The sequence below is a fragment of the Narcine bancroftii genome, chromosome 10, assembly GCF_036971445.1.
Source record: "Narcine bancroftii isolate sNarBan1 chromosome 10, sNarBan1.hap1, whole genome shotgun sequence".
In the NCBI taxonomy this organism is placed as follows: domain Eukaryota; kingdom Metazoa; phylum Chordata; class Chondrichthyes; order Torpediniformes; family Narcinidae; genus Narcine; species Narcine bancroftii.
In genome coordinates this window covers 37739298-37756103 of record NC_091478.1, presented here as the reverse complement: position 1 = coordinate 37756103, position 16806 = coordinate 37739298, and positions in this window count along the sequence as shown.

Genomic DNA, 16806 nt, shown 5'->3' with positions numbered 1-16806 from the left:
GAGTCCCTGATTGAGTTTGTTGTTGAGGAGTCTGATGGTGGAGGGGGAGCAGCTGTTCATGAATCTGGTGGTGTGAGTCTTGGGTACCTAGACCTCTTCCCTGATAGTAGCAGCGAGAACCAAGCATGTGCTGGATGGTGTGGATCCTTGGTGGTTGGTGCTGCTGTCCAACGGCAGCATTCCTTGTAGATGTCATCGATAGTCGGGGCGGCTTTGCTTGTGGAGTTCTGGGCTGTGTCCATGACCTTTTTGCAGGGCTTTACTCTTGCGGGGGGGGTTTGGTGTCCCCATACCAGACTGTGATGCAGCCGGTCAGCACACTTTCCACCACACATTTGTAGAAATTTGTCAGGGTTTCTGATGTCAGACCAAACCTCTGCAAACTCCTAAGGAAGTAGAGGAGCTGACATGCTTTCTTCATGATGCCATTAGTGTTTTAGGTCCAGAAAAGATCCTCCGAGATAGTGACTCCCAAGAATTTTAATTTCCTCGCCCTCTCCACATCTGATTCTCCCAATGATCACTGAATCGTACACCTCTGGTTTTCCCTTCCAGTTCTGCATGTCATTGATTAGCCCTTTGCTTTTGGTGACATTGAGTGTGAGGTTGTAGTTGGTGCACCATTCAGCCAAGTTTTCTATCTTGATGCTGACTCATCACCTTTCTTTATACAACCTACTACCATGGTATCGTCACTCACACAGTCATAGGTGTATAACGAGTAGAAGAGGGGCAAAGTACGCAGCCCTGCGGTGCTCCAGTGCTGCTGGAGATTGTGGAGGACATGTTCTTTCCAATCCTTACTGATTGTTACCTGGAGGTGAGGAAGTCTAAAATCCAATTACACAATTGGGTATTGAGGCCCAGGGCTTGGAGTTTGCTGATCGGTTTTGATGGTGTTTAATCAAGAGTATCCTGATGTGTGCATCTTTGCTGTCCAGGTGCTCTGGGCTCTGTGTAGAGCCAGTGAGATGGCATCCACTGTAGACCTGTAGCTAAGGTGGATGAATGATCAATGTTAAAATTAAAAACAATTACTTACATATAATGAAAAAAGATGGAAGAACCAAGTAGGTCAGGAAACATCTGAGGAGAGAGAGAGAAGAAAATGGTCCTGTTCACATTTTAACATTCTGACTTGCTGTGATTTAGGACTTCCAGCAACTGCAGCTATTTTGATTTTCGCTTGCCACCACATCTCCTAAGGAGATGAATGTGAACCTGGCCCCTCTGCTTAGGACCTCAATAGTCTTCCACTGGACCCATCAGACGGATTGGCATGGGATTAAGAGCTGCGTTGCTCCGGAGGAAGAATTCACTGGCAGTTCACCATGGCTGAGTACATTTCAGCCCAATTACCCATCAACTCCCTGAACTTTATTTGGCTGCTCTGTCCAGCCAGATTATAACCTCACTTGTTTTGGAATGGCTGCTCCTTTGCCGTACAGACTCCTGTCACACAGCAGTGGATTCGAACCCACGTCTGTAATAGTGTTGCGCTAACCACTAACTAATTGTGCTGCCCTATAAATAACAGGTTTCCAATACCCTTTGGTAGGCAGAGATGCTGGCAGAACTCAATAGAAAGGTAGAATTGGTCAGTTAATGTTTTGAGTCTGGTCCCTTATTTTTCTCATGTATCTAGCCCGGCCGCAGCTAAACAATGTTTGACATTTTCCCAACAGCCAATCTGGGCCTTCTGATCCCTGCCTATGAGCTGCCTAGCACAATACCTTGTAAATTCAGTCAACCTTCCTAACTTTGCTGTCAATCTGTCAGTAAACAGGTTTAAGTTAAGAAGATGGCCTACATTGACAAGGCATCCCTTTTGCTTGGCGTGGTTACTACTCACACTAACCATCTAAGACTCTCATATTTATGAAACTTTATTTATTTGTATATATGAATTCTTGCCCTGGATTGTATTGTCTGTCTGTATGAGTGTCTGTGAGTTTTGCACTGAGGATTGAAGAGCGTTGTTTGGCGGGTTGTGCTTGTGCAATCAGTTGACAGTAAACCTGACATAACTTGATATTTCCACACTGGTGTTGATTGGAGAATGCTTTCACTGTACATGCAGTGGTTTTAGTTAGGCTGTGAAGAATACACCTGTTGTCAACTTTGGCTGCTTTTCCATGCAATCCCAATTGGTAAAATTAATAGATTAAAGAAAAATATAAAAACGTTAAGATCTTTGGGATGGTAGATGGAAGGAAATTCATGGAGTGAGTCAAGAACATCTAAGGTTGGATGTGCGGCCTTTAATCATAAGTATTCAGAAGTGAAGACTGCAAGTACCTTTGCACTTGAAGGGCAATGAATATCTGAACTCTCTAGCTTCCCCAAAAAAAACCCTGAAGCTAGGCCAAAATGATATTTGAGATCCTTGCGGAGGCAAAATTATACTTGTTGATTTTTGTTAGGCAACTCAAGGGCATCAACAGTGATGGGGAGGGGAGAAGGCCAGGGAGTGAGGCTGAGTGGCAGAATGGATCAGCTCATGATTAAATGGCTGGGCAAACTCGATGGCCTGAATAGTCATTTCTGCTCTGATGTCTTATGGGTGTGTCATTAAGGGTTGCAGGTATGCAGGTAGTTCCAAATTAAGTTTGATTGGTTCTGATCTAATCAATTGTGAGATCAAAAATGAGTGATCTACTGTCGTTACTGTGCATCCCTGTGTTCTTGTACATGAACCATTTTAATCCAACTAAGCTCTTTTAAAAGGGGATTAAGCCAGGATCTTGATCCTTCTATTTTTATTTGATATTTGTCCAAAATAAATAGGCATTTATTTCACACTTGCAGTCTTCCACACCATGTGAAGCTGCTGGCATAGCTTTCAATGCAGGAAGCACCCAGAATCTTGTGCAAAAAGAATCTTCTGGAGGAACTCAGTAGGTCAAACAACATCAGTGAGACAAGAAAAGTATTATCAATGTTTTGGATTGGGATCTTCAATCAAAGTTCACTGGTGCACAAGCACCACCCAGCACTTCTGTACATCTTCTTGTTCATTGACTGGTAATCGAGGACATAATATGTGCTTGAGGTCAATGTGATGCTTACTCTCCAATACTGCCGGAACCTCGATTCTTCCAGATGTTGCATGGAGCAGGTCACGAAGATGCGACTGAAGAAGTGTAGGCGGGATGGTACAGAATATCCTGTTGATAGTCTAAACTACAATTGCGGTGCTTTGGAGCTGGAGGCGCATTGGGGAGAATCATAAAAATGAAAACAAAGACATAGCAACAAGTTTGAGGAGGTGTGAAGCTGCTCATGGGGCCTGAGCTCAAAATGATTGGTTGCCTGTCATTGAATCAGATTGCTTTGAGCTTCTTTTAGTTTTGTTTAACGTGTAGCCAATCCATGCAAAACTTCTCACAGATATTCTCCATCCCTTTGCTGAATCAGTCAGATGCTCATTAATGTTGTCTAACCCACACCATGAAGTAAGTAATGGGGGTCGCAGATATACATGACCTTAGGTACACATCACATTCAGAATCAAAGGTGAAATAATGCAGGATGCTGGAAACCTGAAATGAAATCAGGAAATGCTAGAAATATCGACAAGTCAGGCAGCAAACTGTGGAAAGAGAAACAGTAAACATTTTCTGTACTGAAACCCAAAGTATCTCGGATGTGAAACATTGTACAAATGCTTCCTGACTTGCAAACTGTTTCCCACATTTTCTGGGCCTATTTTTTTTAGATCAGCGCGAGAGATAAGAGCCGCAAATTATTGTTTACCCAGTATAGTTCATGCTGGAATGGCCCTGCAATGATGTATTTTTAATATTTTTTCTTATTGTTTGTAATGGAGTAAAAATTAATTACTCTTGTCTGGACTAAATACATGATACAGAAATCTTATTAGACCTGAGTTTCAAAAATGTAGTTTAATATGCAGTTGTAGTATGTTGTGTATTTAATGTATGTGAAATAGAACGGGTTTCCACCTCCACCTGTCTGAAGTTTGCTGAACGTGTTTAGTAATGAGATAATAATCACCTACGGCTCCTAGAACGCTTCCACCAGCGTTGTATCCGCTCCATCCTCAACATTCATTGGAGCACTTTCATCCCTAACGTCGAAGTACTCGAGATGGCAGAGGTCGACAGCATCGAGTCCACGCTGCTGAAGATTCAGCTGCGCTGGGTGGGTCACGTCTCCAGAATGGAGGACCATCGCCTTCCCAAGATCGTGTTATATGGCGAGCTCTCCACTGGCCACCGTGACAGAGGTGCACCAAAGAAAAGGTACAAGGACTGCCTAAAGAAATCTCTTGGTGCCTGCCACATTGACCACCGTCAGTGGGCTGATATCGCCTCAAACCATGCATCTTGGCGCCTCACAGTTTGGCGGGCAGCAACCTCCTTTGAAGAAGACCGCAGAGCCCACCTCACTGACAAAAGGCAATGGAGGAAAAACCCAACCCCAACCAACCAATTTTCCCCTGCAACCGCTGCAACCATGTCTGCCTGTCCCGCATCGGATTTGTCAGCCACAAACGAGCCTGCAGCTGACGTGGACATTTACCCCCTCCATAAATCTTCGTCCGCGAAGCCAAGCCAAAGAAGAATAATTAGGTGTATGATCAGTTTGTTACTAAAAAGCTACCAACTGGCCATAAACATTGCACCTTCAGGCTTCTCTGCACAATAAATGACCTTGTACCCTTTTTTGTCACACTTTACCAATATCAGATGAGACCAACTGAAAGCATATTCAGAGCTCTTCCCATGATGGTGAGCAAGTCTGACACACAGCACCCTCCAAGCAGGAGTCACTCTCCATGTGCCAGACTTGATTTGCAATGAGAAAAAGAAGATTTGATTTAACCAGTTATTCCAATTTTCTACACTTCTCCTTGGCTCACTGCAAGTTGAGATCTATGCTTTTACCTGTAATCTGCCTTCTCCAGGCTGGCAATTTTCCTTCTAGCTGATCCCTTTGTGATATCTCTTGTTTAATAGCCTTCTCTTTCCTCTTCATCTCCTTATGTGACAGAGAAAATTGCAGGGAAATTCAGCAGAAGGTGCTTGAGTAAAAAACTGGAAAAGTGTGGAGTGGAGGGGCATTGGGGAGAATCATAAAAATGAAAACAAAGACATAGCAACAAGTTTGAGCAGGTGTGAAGCTGCTCATGGGGCCTGAGCTCAAAATATTATGGTTCCCTGATACCTTAACACCTGCCATGTAGAGGTGCCCATCATGGATGATCGAACTAAAGTGATTCACGTAGGGACAAAGGTCCTTGAAGATGAAGTTTTATATTCGCAAATGTATGTTTCTTCTGTTCAATAGAAAGAGGGGAGGTGGTGGATGGTGGTGGTGGTTGTAAGAATATTTTAGCAGCTCTTCCAAGACAGTGAGAGGAATAGATAGAGCTGATGGAAGGGGAGCTTGGCTTCTGGGTTGCCCAGAGCTGTGTTTACTGCTCTCTACCATTTCTTGCAATGCACCCAGTTTTGCCACAAAATACTCCTAGTTCACTACATTAAAAAAAAAAAATTCTCTGAACCTGTCATAAACATCAGAAGCAATGAAAATGAAATAATCCTGTTGATGAATGTGTTCAGATGCAAAACTGAAGGGAGAGGATTTGGGGTTTGAAGATTGGGTGAGTTACATTGATCAAGGGATTAAACATATCTCTAGAGAGGGATGATGTATAGAAGTTCCAATGTCTGAGTTAATGTGTTAACACTAAAAATTGGGAAAGTATTATTATAGGAACAGCACTGTGGTTCAAATCTTAAACCGTTCCTTGGTTTGGACACCTGTGGAGTATCGTTTGGAAAATTGTGTTTGAAGTGATACTCGTTGTTGCAAACTCTTGAGAGACAGCGTTGATGCCATCAGGATATTGCAATGAGGCTGTTGCATGCCAGAGAAATTGGAAAAGTCGAAATAGGCTGAAATGCACTTTGAGAGCAATGATTAGAGTCGTGGTGAAATTATACTGATGTTGTACTGAGGCAAACGGGAGAAGTGGTTCTGAAGAAGATGAATGAACTAATGATACATATTCATGACTGAAAAAAGCAGGGCAAGTTGAAAAGATTTTTAATAAGAAATGCAAGTGATACAGAATTGTAAATAGGAGCACTGAATGTGTAAATTAAGAATTTTAAATCACTTGTTGGATCTTGACTGTGGACGCTGTTGTGACCTAGTTTGTGAAAAATTCTATGTTAAAATCTTTGCTCATGGTGATGAAATCGTTTGCATTTTTTGTCATGTTGGCTACTCTCATCTCAACTTGGGCAAGGTAGATAGCCATCGTCTTCTTCCCATTGTAAGGGGACCCCAAACTAAGAGGCATGCATTAAAGATGAGGGAAAATATTTAAAAGGGACCCGAGGGGCACTTTTTTTTTAAGAGACTGGTGGGGAAATTGAATGAGCTGCCATAGGATGTGGAAGTGGGTACAATTGTTGCTTAAAGGACATTTCGACAGGCGCATGGATAGGAAAATGTTTGAGATGTGGGTGAATTTAGTCAAGTGGGTCTAGTTAGACACCCTGGTCAGCATGGACAAATTAGGCTGAAGACATATTTATAACACTCTTAATGGTTTCATGGTATTGTCATTAGTTGTTCAGCTTGCCTAATCATATGCTTTGATATTAAAGGCCTCGTTCTGAATTTCTATTGTAGTTTATTATCCTAGCTTTAATTTATCATTTCCTGTGTCTATCTATTCATTTTTAAATTAATACAAATGCCTGAGCTGAATTCAGAAAGAAGAACTTCTATTTAACTATTACCATGAGTAATATGAATATTAACTCAACTTCTCCCTCCATCAATCTTTTTTAACCGTTTGAGCATTTCCAATTTTTTTTTGTTCTTTTTCATCTTGTGCTCAGTAAGTGTACTCCCCACAGTTTTTTCTCGAGGACAATGGAATATGTTCCTTTCTTTTTAAAATATTTTTATTGAGCTTAAGATATAAATCCTACATACATAGCCTTTAATAAAACAAAAACAGGTCATGTATACATATGGATAGACAATATGTAAAACTACGTTAGGACTATCTCTTGATCTAAACAAAAGGCAAGTTGTAATTTATTGAAGTGATCTTTGTCAACTATATTTAAACACATACACAAGTTAATAAAAAAAACCCTAAAACTAAATCTAATCTACCCCCTCCCTCTAATCAAGGTTACCTTGTAGAAAAGGATGTTAAGATGTGTATCAAATAGCGATCTTCAGAAACTAGACAGAATCACCGGAGCATCCAAACTTATTAAACCATCCAATCGTGATAGCAGTCTATGAATGGGCCCCACATCTTGTCAAATTTAAACTTCATTGTTGTATCTAATTTTCTCCAAGCTTAAATAGGATATTAAATCATATAACTGCTGTATATGAATAGGTGAAGAGTCATCTTTCCATTTCATTAAAATTGATCATCTGGCTATCAACACAATAAAAGCTGAAACTTTCTCCTGGGACGCAGATAGAGGTATATCCAGTTCACGAGGAAAAACCTAACAAAGCAATTAAAGAGCATGGTTCTGTTTTGATCATAAAAATCATTGCTAAAGTTTGTAAAATGTTTCCCCAAGATCTTACTAAATTGGGGCACTCCAAAAATATATGAATCAATGAAGCTTCATAAATTTTACACTTCTCAATAATAGATCAATATCGAGATCGTATGAGTTTGGACATATTCTATATACCACCTTAAATTGTAATGAGGAATCATTAATGAAGCTAAGAATAGAGTACCAATCTTCATCTGAAAATGTTATGTTCAAATCTCATTCCCAATCATCCTTAATCCCAGCCATTGAGGCTGATCTTAATTCCAAGAGCAATTCACTAATTGATCAAAATGTAATAATAAAATTAAATTGTGTTGATTAATCATCCAATAAAATAAAATATAATGTTTGGAAGTGATAATCCTCCATTCCTTTAGTCTTTATTTATATGAGGTTGTTTTCCCTGCCATATGTATGAAGAAATAACCAAATGCAATGATGAAAATTAGTGAGGCTTGAAAAAGATACAAAAATTTAGGTAAAATGTTCATTTTAATCGAATTGATATGTCCAATCATTATCAAATGGAATATGTTCCAAACTGATTTTCTTCTTAACAGGCAGAATGGCATTCAAAGCTTGATGCTGTCAGGAGAAAGCAGCCTAATTGCCACACATCTCATCCGCCACTCTTGAGCTTTCATCCCTTCACGCATGACGAGAGGGCCATTTACCACATGCATTTTAGCAGCTCTTTAATGCTTCCTTAATAGTACTTCCCAAATCCACTACTTCCACCCTGGACAAGGAAGCATGCATATTTAAAGTACCTCCATCTTCAGTGTCCCTTCCATACTACTTGAGAAAAGATCACAGTTCCCTCATTGTAGCTGAGTGTAAATACTGGAGCTCCTGATCTAACTGTAGTATTGGAGTACTTCCATGAGAAACATTGCAGTTGTTCAAGGCAGCTCAAGGGCATCTGAAGGTGTCCAACAAAGGCAGTGCGATTAGCGGAATGCTTTTACAGCGCTAGCAACCTGGGTTCAAATCCAGCGCTGTCTGTAAAAAATGTATACATTCTCCCTATGGAGCACCAAAAAAGTTTAAAATTTGTAATGGTTGTCCTAAGATTTAATTTTAAGTGATTGGGTAAAAACCTGGCAAATGAAGAGCCATGGATTGGATGCAGGTCATTGAGACGAGACATAATAATAATTTGGCACAGTTTAGAATGAATGAAGGACCTGTTCTGTAATGTTCCATGGGAAAATTCGGAAAGAAGCCTCTACCCTCATGGACCCTCACGAACCTCTCACACATTGTTTATCAGCCGCAGTATGGTGAAAATATTGGTATAAAATTACATTTAAAAGTAAATAATTGAGTGCAAATATTAGAGAAAGTGAGGTACTGTTGAGTGTATATTGTCTATTCAGAAATCTGTGCTTGAAGTGAAGAAGCTGTCCTTGTGCTGCTGGGTGTTAGTGTTTGGGCTTCTGTACTTCCTTCCTGATGGTAGCAGTGTGAAAAGGGCATGGCCTGGGTAGTGAGGGTCCTTGAGGATAGAGGCTGCTTTATTAAGACACTCCCTCTTGTAGATGTCCTCAACAGAGTGGGGACTGATGCTCGTGCTTGTGCTGACCAAGTTCACAGCTCTCTGTAGTTTTGTTTTACTTGACTTGTGCATTGGGACCTCCATACCAGACATTGATGGAACCAGTAAATATGCTCTTCACGGTACATCTGTAGAATTTTGCAAGAGTCTTTGGTGACGTACCAAATCTGCTCAAACTCCACATGAAGTAAAGTTTTCTTCGTGATGGCATTCGCATGGAAGCCCCAGAACAGATCCTCAGTGACATTGAGGCTCCTAACCCTTTCCACCGTTGACCCCTCGAAGAGAGCTGGTTCATGTTCAATAGAGAGAGTCTGAAAAGAAGTGCATCTAGGTGCTCTAGGGCACAAATCAGAAAAATGTTACCAGTAGATCGAACAAGTAGTTAAGAAAGAAAATGACAAATTGATTGCTATTGCAAAGGGATTGGCAATTAATAATAGATTTTCCAGCACTCACACCCGACACTGCAGCTACTGGAATCTGGACCAACAATTTATCTGCTGGAGGAACTCAGCAGCGTCAGTGGGAGAAAAAGAATGGTGAATGATGGAGCCCTTCATCAAGATTGTTTCCCAGTAGTTGAACAGGATGTTGGTGAGGTCCCACCTGAAATACTGTACACAGTATTGGTTCCCTTAGCTAAAAAGCATAAGCTAGTATTAGAGGCGGTCCAAAGAGGCAGTTCTTTGGGCTTCTTCCAGGGATGGAAGGGTTGCCTGATCAAGAGAGGCTGGTCTGATCAAGAGAGACTGCAGAGTTCAGTTGTGCAGTCCTTGGAACTTAGAAGAGTGGGGGCTGACGTTATTTAGGATCTGAAGGGGGGGGGCTTCAGAGTAAATGTTCAGATATTTCATTGGTGGGAGAGCACAAACACTGGAGGTAAGTGACTGATCAAACAAAAATTGAGTTGTGTTGGAATTTCTTCTCTCAGCGGGAAGTGAATCTCTGAGACTAGATCATAAGATAGATTCAAACTGAAGATGGATAATTATTTGAATGATCAAACAATTGAGGGTTATGGGCAATAGCACAGAAGAGAAGGTGAGGCCAATGTAGGTCAGCGATGATCTTGTTGACTGATGGGGTATGATCTTGTTGACTGATGGGGCATGTTTGTTATACCTGGTACCCTAATTATGCTCCTATTTTTTTTACGTTCCTGTGAACATATTGGGTTTTGGTGCTTCAAGTTTGATATTTTCTGTGAATGTGAATAATGCACAATTACCGGTGATTATTCTGGGCTGCTTCGAACAAGATTTTTTTTATCATCACGGCATTCCCTTTTTTAAACATTTCAAGTAATACACTGTGGCTAATATTAGTACCATCTTAACCATTTGAACAATGAAAAGTCCTGCATTCTATATTATTGAACTTTTATTACATTTCCTTTTCATGAATCATACCGTGGCAACAACGTGCACTTTGGCAGAGTCTGAACTCCTGTGAAGAACTTCAGAGCATTAGGACAGTAATGGAACTTTTCAGGAGGTCAGAAGTAAGTGAATTTGAGGGCCCATTGATGCGTAAAGGAAATATAAGAGCAGTCTTGAAATCTAGCTGAAAGCACCTCGCATTCTTATTTTAATGTGAACATCACTAGCAATTGTCTCCATGCTTTTATCCACATTTTCAATTCAGTGCAATGCTTATTTGAACATGTTGCACTGGGTGTGGGATATTGTGAAGTTGCACACAAAAGCCCCTTTCACACCAGCACCTTGTCCCAGTAATTGACTTACCGTTGAAAGGTCCAGTGTGAAAGCTCTTTAATTGGCACACAGAGATGATACAATCATTCCCAGGATTGATGATGCCTGCGTGCCGATTAGCCCAGCATGAAAGGGACATAGGGTATCCTGTGATAAAGTAGTGACATGTTGATTATGTTTTTGCTTCAGTGCAGTCACATGAAGGAACCAAAAATTAAAAGGGTATCAAACTTTGCTGACCTATATAAATCTTAATAAATGTCCAAAGGACCATGGGAAAGTCGCAGAGGGAGAGAGAGAGATGGCGGATCTGCCATCATTCCATGAGTGCTCCGTCAGCCCTTTCTCTGCCGCACGGAATCCTGGGTGGGCAGGTCCACTCTCGCTCTTTCCTACAATCGTTATAATTTGTGCGCTCTTGCCTCTAGGGCTTCCCCCTTGGCGTTGATAAATTGTGCGGCCATACTTTCCAGCGGTCCTTTATAAATTGATAAAGGTTTCTATAGGTCGGCACAACAGAAGCTGAAGGGCTCATACTGTGCTGTACATAATGCTTAATTATGTTATAATTAGGCATGATTAATTTTTACAAGGTCATACATAATACATTGATCAGGAGTTAGGGCAGGTCCACCATCGCTCAATGCTTCACTCACACATCACCAGTGCAGGATAGAATCCCCGGGGACACCTTGTGATGAGTGTGAAAGGACACAGAGAACTGGTTAACAGTGGTCCAGTGTGAAAGGCAAAAATAGCTTCCTTAACTGGTTCACTGAACACCCAGTCTATTGATTAGACAGTGTGAAAAGAGCTAAGGACTAGAACATCAGCCCAATGATTTATGATGAATAGATGATTCTGGAACTAGATTTGGTTGACAGCAAATTGTATGAAATTTATTCACCTTAGAAAATTTGCAACCCCCCTCACCCCACTACCCAGAATCATGTTTTTCCCTTTGGCAATGCTGGCTTAAATATTGGCAATGTCATCACCTGACCAATTGTCATGAACGGGTGTCACAAAATTTGTGGTTTTGCAGCAACATGATTGTGCATTACGGGTGCAAACACTGCTATAAGTTACATTTCTGTAAATATGCTATTTAAAATAATTAATTAGTGTTATTTTGAAATTGGTGATTATAGGTGATTTTGAGTAAAGTATGAGCGCATGACATGGAGCTAGTCCAGTGTCTAAAATTGTAAGATCTATATTTTACAGTAAAAGGGCAAATTCTGTTGGACTTTGCTTTAACTCACAGAGGTGACTAAATTTGCTGGTTAACTGAGTTGCTTATGCTCATGGATCATAAACTTACCTTTCAAATTACGAGAGTTGCAAACCCAGCTGTCATTTCTTGCTGCTATTTTTTCTTGACATACTAGTTAATTAGTATATCTTTGTAAAACAAAGATATATCTTTGTAAAACAAAAATGTTGGTTTCAGACTTTTGTTTGGAGAGATAGTTGCTTTTATTACGAACTCAAAAAAAATTACTTGAGAGTAAAAAGCAAAATGCTTCAAAGGCAATTATGTGTGCGACTCTTATGAACAGCTATTGTCTCAACCAATAAACACCTAGCTGTTATTAGTTCCCATGCTGCAGGTTACTGTGAACTAATTAAAATTATAAGGTCTAACTCATCTGTGACCCATACAGTACTTCACAGGAATATAACCAAATAGAACAGGCTTATTTCAGTACTTATTTGAGAGAATTTGGAAACATGGTTTCATATTCAATGCTTATTATTTGAATATATTTAATATACACACAAGGTTTAAAAATTTCTGATCAATAGTATTTATTTACAAAGGAAAGAATATGCAAAGTTAATTTAAATTGTCGTAATTCCATAGTGACCCTTGCACTGCAGAGAGACTATTTATTGGCTCATTTTAACATGCTGCAATTACTCATTGGGAAATGATTCAGCATTGTATTTTAATTTGACATAGATATTGCATCTTTTCATTAATTTTAAATACCAGTATCTGTCAGGAACAATTTAACATTACTGGAGTGCAGCTAAATTTTTTATCATGTCATGTCACCCTTCATTTAATACCACTTAATTTTTGTTTCCTTTACAATACATGTTCAAGCTGCATTTATCCTCGTTTTAAACAACTTACTCATGTTATTGGTCTTGCATTGATTCTTTTCATTGAACTGATTGAAGCCTTGCATAACCTAGAAATTCTAATGCCACGTCTGCGTGATTGAGCAATTCATTTAACTGAGTAAAACTTGATTGAAAATCAAGAGCTTTATGTGTGTTTAATTTCCCAGTCCTCCATTTGTCTGTCAAGCTGAACACGGCCGGATGCTGGACATGACCACTGCACTTTTAATGTTTGGAAGCCACTTCTGCAATGTCCAAACATATTCCCTCTGCTGTTTATAAGCCACACATGCATGAGCAAACAAGTTTAAGACACCTTCAGTACTTGTTCTATTCATTTAAATAGAGCACCATCTGAGGTCAAATCTGGGAGGCTGCTGTACGTAAAAGTTTGTGGAATTGGCTCCTCACTTGGTTCTGCAGCAACTTTCCCATCCTCATCCTGAACCAGGCAACCCTCAGAGGCCGAGGGGTGACCCAATAGAAATACATAAAATTATGGGAGGCGTGGATATTGTAGATGGTCTTTTTTTTTTGGCCAGGAGGGAAATGTCGAATAGTAGAAGGCACAGAGTTAAGAAGCGAGGGCGATGTTAAAAAAAAGATGTTTGGGCAAGCCTTTTTTTTTTACATAGACACTGGTAGATAGTTGAAATGCACTCCCAGGAGAGTTGCTTAAAAGCACAATTTATTCAGGCTCATTAGGACAAGGGCCATGTGCAGGCAAATGGAATGTTAGATTTGGATTATGGTTCGCACAAATAGGACAGGCGGAAAGGCCAATTCCTGTGCCTTGTTTTTCGATGTAATAAGGTTAATAGAACTAGTTGATATTTCCTAGCACCAAATGTGTCGAGGTGAATGGATTTCTCCAAACATTGTGTGAATATTTCAAACCACTAATCCTTACTTCCTGACACAATAAACTGAATCATCTGTGCCTTATATCCGTCAATAACAGTGCGGACCATTCTGTACTGATCAATCTTTCAGGCAGTTCTGGAAGCTTTGAGGAAGAACTGGATGCAAGCAGTTCAAACTGGGCAATAAATATGAGTGAAAGGTTAGCTCCCAATCTAGCGGAGCCAAGATTGTGCAAGCCTGCTCTGCCCATAAGGTAGGATGTTTTTTTTGGTTTCTGACCATCCTACAGTCATACAGCATGGAAATAGGCCCTCTCCCCAACCTCCATACTAGTCAAGTCGCCAACCTGAGTTCGTTCTATTTGACTGCATTTGGCCCATTTACCTCTAAACCTTTCCTATCCAAGTATCTTGTCTTTTAAACACTGTAATTATACCCAGCTCCACTACTTCCTCTGTCAACTCATTCCACGGTGAGACAGGGTTTAAATTTAGTTTGTAGCAACTGACATTTTTTTTTACTGAAATACACTTGTTCCTCTCAGTCCTGGATTACAAGATGAACATTCATTGCAATAAATTAAAGCAAGCAGGTATTCAGTTATGATTGGAAAAAGTTAGCACATTTAAAATATTATGTTATTTGCCTCTGTCAGACTTTACTGCCCATCTTCCACAGAAAGGTTAGTTTTCTTCATATTAGTTTTAAATACCATAAGGTTGATATTTATAATATTCCATTTGGCTTATATCCAGATAAATCTCAAGCACGATTGCTCTGTTGATAAGGTAAAGAGTTTTGTTTTAACTATGGAGTAGCTTGGAAATTGCATTCAGAGCTGTAGGTGTTTTTCAGTGCATACTTTGTTTCCTTCTGCAGGTCATTTCATTTCAGCAAGTGATGTGGTCATCCACGATGCTTGCAACAACAATGCCACATTCGGTCCGTTTCTCTCTCTGTCTTTTGCTTCAGGCTTTCCTCCCGTTAATTTCCCAGAGTTTCTGATTGGCCAGCCCTCACTCCTCAAATTTACGGCCTAGTGGAGTTCATTCTGTCTCATGGCATTATCCTGGAAAGCACAGGCAACTTGGCATCAAACAACCATCTCCTTCAAACTTAGTTTTCTACTAACTGTTTACAATTCTTTAAGAAAGTATCGCAGGATTGTTGCTGCTCTTTGCTGCTTGACTGTTTATTTTGAGGTGGGTTACCATGTCTAATTAATTACCAGAGTTTTATTTGAGCAGAAAGATGCAGTCACTTTGTTTTAAGTGATAGAGCCTGCTCAATAATGTGAGAGACCTTTCATTCTTTGTACAGTTTACATGCCTGAAAATCCAGCAACTCAGACATAGAACATTGCAACGGTATCGGGCCTACAGCCTACGATATTGTGCTGGCCAATGTAAACCTCATCCATCCCCACCTCACACCCTTTCTTTTCTTACATCCATATGTCCATGTCAGAGTCGTTTGAATGTTCCTATTGCAGCACCTCCACCAACTGCCTCCCCCACGCATCCTCCGGCAATGTATTCCAGGCACCCACCACTCTGTGTGTGTAAAAAAAATACATCTTTATTTGTTTTATCTAATTTCACCTCAGCAGAATCACATAGCTTGTGTGTTCTTGGTGTATGCCCATGTGCTGGTAAATGTTGTATTAGGTATTCACTTTGCATGGTTTTATGAATCAACATTTCTGACATGTCTCAATATTACCATAAAATGCTGGAAAATAATTGATGGTTCAATTTAACAGCAAGGTCACTGAGATAAGTGAAAGAAGAGTTTGCAATGAAGACTGGATTCTTTCCTATGACTTTCATTCTGATGTAAACTCTTTCTACCGTTTTACACTGAAATATTTTGTATCAAACAACAGTAAAAGAAATTGGCCATACGTTACAATTCATAAAAGGTAGTATTACGAAAATTACCTCCATAGACTCCAAAATGTTGTAAAATCACATATCATTTTTTTAAAATGCCAATTTAAAAGGAATCTTGACCACTTCTAGATGAACACAAGAGTAAACAAGGAATAAAAGGATATAAACAAGCTGCAGGGTTTTAGTTCATTTAACTGGAGGATCGAGCAAAGAATTGTTGACGTTTTGGGTCGGTCTCCTTCATCAAGACATCGGTTTTGATGAAGGTTTAAATTTCCTTTTTATTTGCGTAATGCACAAAATTTGTTTACTTCTGTTTGCTCGTAAAGGCACACAAAGTGCCCCTCGTTTGGCGCAGAGACATCGAGTGTCCAAGGATCCCACTGCCTCCTGCACTCCCATAACCTCTGTGGTATCACGGCCTCCTTTCTGTTGCAGCAGTGAACCTGAGCACACTCCTTGCCCCCGGTTCTGAACCCATGAAACAATTAGATAGCTGTCAATGGCAGAGATCCTTCAGGTGTACAGCTCGCAAATCTCAGTCCTGATGCCTCACTCTCATGAGTGGGTCTCTGGCAGTCTGCAGCCTGATGTGAGTCTTTGAAGAAGGGCTCAGGTGTGAAATGTTGATTACTACCTACAGATGTTATGAGAACCTGCTGGGTTCCTCCAGCATATCTATGTTTTCACCACAATCATGGTGTTTGCAGACTTTTGTATTTCTCTCCAATCATAATCTACTGATCATCTTCATTTAAAATTTTTAAAATTTAGACATACAGCACGGTAACAGGCCATGTGCCCGTGCCGCCCAATTTACACCCCATCAACCTACATTTTGAGCGGTGGGGGAAAATTGGAGCCCCTGGAGAAAACCCACGCAGACACGGTAACAGGCCCTGCCTCCACCATAAGCTTACGCCACCCAAATAGACTCTTGCGACCAATGAATCTACTCACATCTTTGGAACACGCGGACACGGGGAGATTGAATAAACTCCTTACAGACACCGGTTGATTGAATCCTGGGCCACTTGCTGCTGCAGAGGCATTGCACCAACCATTAC